A 7,962-nucleotide genomic window follows, 5' to 3' on the forward strand; every position below is an offset into this window, starting at 1 on the left:
GATTTGGACACAAACTCTTGAATCTAGAACTAGAATAATAATCTATCTTATGTTATATCACTCTTGACAAGTTTGTAAACCTTTGATAATTACTTTTAATCAAGATTTTAATGCTTTCGGATAATTAATCAGGCTGGACACGGTCGATTAAGTTATCTGATCGACTTTGTTATCGTTTAAGGAATTTGGACACGAATGTTTAAACGCTAACTTGGAAATAACGATGTCGCTTTGGACACGAAGGATGTTGTAGAAATGATTGTAATAATATTGGTTATAAAGCTAGAGTCTGTTAATCGATCGAGAGATTGCTGCTGTTATGCTTGCTCGTTATCTTATACAGCAAGCGAAATAGTTCGATCCCCTCTCGTTTTTACTTTATTGTCATCTATGGATATAGTGTTACAAACAAACAAATTATATCCAAACCCTTAATGTGAACTATTGTGAAAATGCTTATAATTAACGTAACTCCCTGTGGAAACGATCCTATATATACTCACGTGTACATAGTTATATGACATGTAGGAAAAATCTTACATCAAAATGGCGCCGTTGCCGGGGAGTAACGGAAATTTATTATAAGTATGGAAACAATTTTGTCATGATTAAGTCAATTTTGCACAAAATTCTTTCATGCATATACATATACACATATGTCATTCATTATTTTTTATGCTAACCACCTGGCATAGTCTTGGTGAACTTTGTTTATGCGAGGTACCGTTGTTAACGAAGACCTACAATTTGATCCTGAGATTGAGAAAACTGCTAGGTTACTTAGGAAGCAAGCAAAGGAAGCTAGGAGATTAGCCAGGCTGGCTCAGCCGGAATCTTTACTTTTTATTCCTTCTCCTTCAGGTTCGGTGCATACTATATCACTTGGTGATTCTTCACATTCTTCTGCACATTCATCTCCGAAGAGTGAACCAGAAGTAGTCATGGCTCAGGAAGAAGACAATGATGCTCTACCTATGTGGGTTAGTCCGAGGAGGCTAGCTAATCTTGGAAATCGTAATGCCAAATCAATTGAGCTGAAGTCGGGGTTGATAAACTTGATAACTCATAACCAGTTTACCGGTATGGATCATGAGGATCCATATAGACATTTAACCAACTTCTATGTTATCGCCGGTACACTTGGTATGAAGGAAGATGAGGAAGAGGGTGTGTTTGTGCAATTGTTTCCTCATTCTTTGATCGGGAAGGCTAAGGAGTGGTATATTGATCAACCAACTTCTTTGATGGAAAATTGGGGTGAGCTAGAGAAAGCATTTCAAGAAAGGTTCTTTCCGGAGGATAGGCATCTTGAGGCTAAAACTTCAATTACAACTTTTGCTCAAGGCCAAAGTGAGTCTCTTTGTGAAGCTTGGGAGCGCTATAAATCATTGCTAAGGAATTGTCCAAAGCATGGTTTTGATAGCCAAATGCAACTATATCTTTTTCGTCAAGGGCTTCAAGACATGTCCAAGACGATGCTAGATGCAAGTGCTGGAGGTTCTATTGCTATGAAAAATCCAGCTGATGCTGTCAAAATCATTAACCAAATGGCTCTCAACTCAAGAAAATCTTCTCACAACCGGAATCCTCAACAAAGGAAAGCCGGTATCCTTGAATTAGAAGCAAATGATGCGGTCTTAGCTCAAAATAAGCTTCTCACTCAACAAATAGAAGCTATGCAAAAGGAGATGAGAGCTATGCCAAAACAAATTCTTGAATCTCTCAAGCAAGAAGGAGGAACCGCTCAAGTCAATACTTGTGGACTTTGTACGGAGGATCATCCCACCGGCTATTGTCCCGAACCCGGTTCTTTTGAAGAGGAAGAGGTCAACTATGTGGGAAACCAACAAAGGCCTAACCAACCACAACAAGCCGTAACCTCACAACAATCCCAAAATCCGGGTACTTCCAATTTTCAAGGAAGATATCCGGCCACTCAAAACTTTCAGAGACCATGGAGAGCACCTTACAACAATAACTACCAATGGCCACAATCCAACTTCTATCAACAACCGTTCCCTCAATTCCAACAACCATTCAATAATCAATACCAATTTCCACCACCAAATAACCCCCAACAACCTAATAATTCCCAAAGCACCGAGGAGGTCTTGAAGCAATTCATGCAAATGTCCATGACTAACCAGAAAAATACCGACGCGTCCATCAAAGGCCTTGAAACGCAAGTTGGTCAGTTAGCACAACAAATGGCTCAAGGTCCTCCGCAAGTGGGAACTTTCACCGCCAACACTCAACCAAATCCTAAGGAGCATCACAAAGCATAGCAGTCAAAAGCTATAGCTACAAGGAGTGGTAGAGTAGTAGGTAAAGGGGTAGGTGTAGATATTGTTGTTGAAGAGAAGGATGATGAAGTTGTCAATGAGGAGGTAAAAGAGAAGTTCGAGGAGGATGTTGTAGAGATAGAGAAGGAAGTGTATATAAAGAATAAAGAAGAATTAGTTGAAAAAGAAAAAAATCAAAAAAGAGATCTAGTGGAACAAGAGGAGATGGAGAGGAAGATGAAAGATGTGGGGAAAGATAAAGGGAAGAAACAAGAAGTTGAGAAGCAAGTGGTGGCTCAACGCTTACCGTACCAACATGCTCCATCGAAGAAAGACAAAGAGCGGCAATACGCAAGGTTTCTTGAACTCTTCAAGAAGTTGCAAATTGACATACCATTCTCAGAAGCCTTGGAGCAAATTCCGGTCTATGCGAAGTTCATGAAAGATATCCTTTCCAAGAAAAGAAGAATCAACGATGAAGAGACGATCCAAATTGATGCCAATTGTAGTGCTATTATTCAAAGAACGTTGCCTAAGAAAGTGCAAGATCCGGGAAGAGTAACTCTACCGGTAGCTATTGGCACGACACATGTAGGTAAAGCACTACTTGATCTTGGATCAAGCATAAATCTCATGCCTTTGTCCGTTGCCAAAAGAGTTGGTGACCTTTGTATAAAGCGGACTAGGATGATGTTGCAATTGGCCGACAAATCCTTTGCAAAACCACTAGGTATGGCCGAAGATGTTCTTGTAAAAGTGGACAAATTTATTTTTCCGGCTGACTTTGTGGTTATGGATGTCGAAGAAGATGAGGATGTGCATATCTTAATGGGAAGGAATTTCATGCAAACGGCTCGGATGATGATTGATCTTGATGATAATATCATGAAGGTCAAGGTAAATGATGAAGAGGTTACTTTCAACATCCGGGAAGCCTTGAAGTACTCAAAAGACAAGGGTGCATGTTTCAAAATGGATGCAACCGAAGAAGCCATTTTGACTACTCGGAAGCAATTGCACAATAGAACACCCCTTGAGAGTGCTTTGGTGGACGCACTCAATGCTATTGATGAAGATGAAGCAAGAGCTATTGAAGAGTGTTTGAAGGAGCTAGATTCCTTGAAGGATATTCTTCCTAATCAAGCCATACTTGAAGATTTGAAAGAAGAATCCAAGGAAGAAGCAAAAGTTGATGACACCAAGGTAGAATTAAATGTTTTACCATCTAATTTGAAATATATTTTCCTTGAGAAAGATGGTACAAAACCGGTGATCATTAGTAGCTCCTTGTCCATCAATGAAGAAACAAAGTTGGTAAAGGTCCTCAAGGCCAACAAGGAAGCGATAGGGTGGAAATTATCCGATTTGAAAGGGATAAGTCCATCTTATTGTATGCACAAGATTATGATGGAAGAAAACTTTAAACCAGTAGCACAACCGCAACGCCGCTTGAATCCCAACATGAAAGAGGTGGTGCGAAAGGAAGTAGTGAAGTTGCTTGAAGCCGGCATGATCTATCCTATTTCGGATAGTGCTTGGGTAAGCCCGGTTCAAGTAGTTCCCAAGAAAGGAGGAATGATGGTGATCACTAATGATAAAGATGAGTTGATCCCAACTAGAACCGTCACCGGAATGAGGATGTGTTTAGATTATAGAAGACTCAATCAAGCAACAAGGAAGGATCACTTTCCCTTGCCCTTCATGGATCAAATGCTTGAAAGACTCTCCGGTCAATCCTTTTATTGCTTCCTAGATGGTTACTCTGGTTACAATCAAATTGCCATGAACCCAGATGATCACGAGAAGACAGCTTTTACTTGTCCCTTTGGAATTTTTGCTTATCGAAGAATGTCATTCGGCTTGTGTAATGCACCCGCAACTTTTCAACGGTGTGTTCAAGCAATCTTCTCCAACTTTATTGGTAAATGCATGGAGGTGTTCATGGATGATTTCTCAGTTTTCGGTTCGTCATTTGATATGTGTTTGAATAGCTTGGATACCGTGCTGAAGCGGTGTATTGAAACTAGCTTGGTGCTCAATTGGGAGAAATGTCACTTCATGGTTACCGAGGGTATTGTCCTTGGTCATAAGATTTCTGCTAAGGGTATTGAGGTAGACCAAGCAAAGGTCGATGTTATTGGAAAGCTTCCACCACCGGTGAATGTCAAAGGTGTTCGGAGTTTTCTTGGCCATGCCGGTTTCTACCGGAGATTCATTAAAGACTTCTCAAAGATAGCAAAGCCTATGAGCAACTTGCTCAACAAAGATAAGTCTTTTATTTTTGATAATGAATGTCTTTTAGCATTTGAAACTTTGAAAGAAAAGTTGACTACTGCACCAATAATCATAGCTCCTAATTGGGATTTAAATTTTGAATTAATGTGTGATGCTAGTGATTATGATGTTGGTGCGGTCTTGGGTCAACGTAAGGACAAAATTTTTCATGCTATTCACTATGCAAGTAAGGTTTTAAATGAGGCACAAATCAATTATGCCACAACTGAAAAAGAGTTACTTGCAATAGTTTATGCAATGGAGAAATTTCGTTCTTACTTCATAGGTTCCAAAATTGTTGTCTATACTGATCATGCAGCTATCAAGTATCTCCTTACCAAGTCTGATTCAAAGCCACGGCTCCTCCGATGGATGTTGTTGCTACAAGAGTTTGATTTGGAGATCAAAGATAAGAAAGGCACGGAGAATCTTGTAGCTGATCACCTGTCAAGGTTGACAAACAATGAGGTGACAAAGGATGAACCCGAAGTTCTTGAAGAATTTCCTGATGAAAAGTTGCTTGCAATCAATGTGAGACCTTGGTTTGCCGACATGGTGAACTACAAAGCAACCGGGTTCATTCCGGAAGATTTTGAATGACAACAACGCAAGAAGTTCCTCCATGATGCTAACCACTATGTGTGGGATGAGCCTTACTTGTTCAAAATTGGAGCGGACAATCTCTTGCGTAGGTGTGTAGATGATGAAGAGGCAAAGAAGATCCTATGGCAATGTCATAATTCGCCCTATGGAGGTCACTTCAACGGGGAGAGAACAGCCACAAAGGTACTTCAATCTGGATTCTATTGGCCAACTCTATTCAAAGATGCCAATTTACATTGCAAGCATTGTGATGAATGCCAAAGAACCGGATCAATGTCAAAGAGAAATGAGATGCCTCTACAACTCATCCTTGAAGTGGAAGTGTTTGATTGTTGGGGTATAGATTTTGTTGGCCCTTTTCCTTCATCATATTCAAATGAGTACATCTTGGTAGCTGTTGATTATGTTTCAAAGTGGGTGGAAGCCGTAGCATCGCCTAAAGCCGATAGCAAGATGGTAGTGAAGTTCCTAAAGAAGAATATTTTCACCCGATTTGGTACACCAAGAGTTCTTATTAGTGATGGAGGGTCACACTTTTGCAACACACAACTTGCCAAGGCCCTAGATCATTATGGAGTCAAGCACAAAGTAGCATCACCGTATCATCCGCAAACGAATGGACAAGCCGAAGTTTCCAACCGGGAGGTCAAACAGATACTTGAGAAGACGGTCTCTACATCTCGGAAGGATTGGTCGGCTAAACTTGATGAAGCTTTGTGGGCATATAGGACTGCATACAAATCTCCTATAGGCCTCACTCCTTTCCAAATGGTTTATGGCAAATCTTGTCATTTACCGGTCGAGCTCGAACATAAAGCATTTTGGGCATTGAAGTTCCTAAACTTTGATCAAGAGAAGGCCGGTGAAAGAAGAAAAGTTCAAATGCATGAGCTTGAAGAATTGCGAAATCAAGCTTATGAATCTTCAAAGCTCTACAAAGAAAAGACCAAGAAGTATCATGACAAGAAGATCATTCTGAGACAATTCATGCCGGGGCAAATGGTGTTACTTTTCAATTCAAGACTAAGACTGTTTCCGGGCAAATTGAAGTCTAAGTGGTCCGGACCTTTCATGGTTAAAGAGGTCAAACCATATGGAGCTGTTGAACTCGAGGACCCAGTCACAAAAGCCAACTGGACTGTTAATGGGCAAAGGCTTAAGCCCTATTTCGGTGGTGAAATTGATCGGTGTGTGTCGACGATTTCACTAGGCGAACCATGATTTATTCAAAATGCGTCGAGCTCATGACGTAAAACAAGCTCTTGCTGGGAGGCACACCCAGTTTTGTAAGTATTTGTCTTGTTTATAGCATATAGTAGTAGTACATAAGCATTGAAAGCAAAAATGGAACAATTTTTAAAAACTGATCCTGAAGCCTCACGCCAATAGCGTAATTTGCGCTATTAGCGTGGAAGCTCCAGAGAGACACGCTAATAGCGTAGGTTTGGCGTAGGAGAAAATTTTTTGTGGGCCCAGGGGAGTAACTCCCCTTAACTTCCCACAACCCCTCATTTACCCATTTTTCACGGTTTCATTCATTCACACACACAACCCTCACTCACAAACTTCTTCTCTCACACACATAACCCTAACTCACAAACCCATTTTCATTGTTTCAATTCAAGTCAAGTACCACACTTTGCATTGCATTTCTGCTTGAATTTTCATCATTCTAACAGGTTTGTTTTCCTTTTCTCCTTTGCTTTAATTGAATTGAAAATATCATGTTTTTAGCAATTTTAGAAATGGTTAGGTTAGGGTTAGATCTTTGCTTTGTGAATAGAGATTGTTCTTCCTTGAGTGTAGTTGAAACAGGAACAAGAATCATAACCCACATGCAACAAACATTCATCTTTTGATTTTGACCCATTTTGTAAAAATTTGAAAAATAAGGGTTTTGAATGATTTGTGTGCCAATGTTGTGATTCTGATTCCTTTTCAAGATATTATTGTGTTATAGAGACATAGGATGAAACCTAGGGCTCAAAATTGCTGGTTTGTACTGTGAAATTGCAGGAACAAGAATTTTGAAAATTTGAAAATTGCAGGTACGAAGAAATACGCTAATAGCGAAATTTACGCTAATAGCGAAATTTTTCCAGAAAATTTCGCTATTAGCGTGGCAGGCGCTATTAGCGTGGTTCTTCCAACTTGCCCAGATTTTCAAAATTTTTGATGTTTTTAAATGACCAATTCTAGTTTGTGCTAATATTTTCTATGCAATATGTTGGTTTTTCCTGGTTTTGTTGCAGATGGCACCTAAACAAGTTGAAAAAGTCACCGGGACTAAACGTCCTAGAGGCAAAGGTGCCTCCACCTCAGCCACATCCGTTAATCCTAACCGTTTTCCCACCCCTGCCCACTCTGCCAGGTTCAAAAAGATGGCACAATATAAAACCTGGCACGAGAAAACTTTTGACATTAACCCTGATGGTGAGCATGTTGATATGCTCCATATTTTCACTGGTCGCAAGTGGACCAAACTCCTTGTGCCCGCAACTGAGATTAACACCGACCTAATCAAGGAGTTCTATTGTAACGCTGTTCCTGATGCCTCGCCCACTACCCTTGCTGAGACTTTCTCCTGGACTTCTTATGTCCGAGGGAAGCAAATCCCATTTGATAGGGATGCAATCAATGATTTCCTCGAAAATGCCTTAAACCTTGAGCCATCACCTGACCCCACAATGCCTACCTTGTGTTCTTATGCTAAGAGAAACGCTCAAGGAAATTGGAAATTTCAGCAAATTGAGCGTGATATCATGAACAAGGGTAGGTATTTTGTAAAGAATGACAAGGGAGA

Source organism: Medicago sativa, chromosome 3, assembly GCF_051527215.1.
Source record: "Medicago sativa cultivar Bolivia chromosome 3, Bolivia_mono, whole genome shotgun sequence".
In the NCBI taxonomy this organism is placed as follows: domain Eukaryota; kingdom Viridiplantae; phylum Streptophyta; class Magnoliopsida; order Fabales; family Fabaceae; genus Medicago; species Medicago sativa.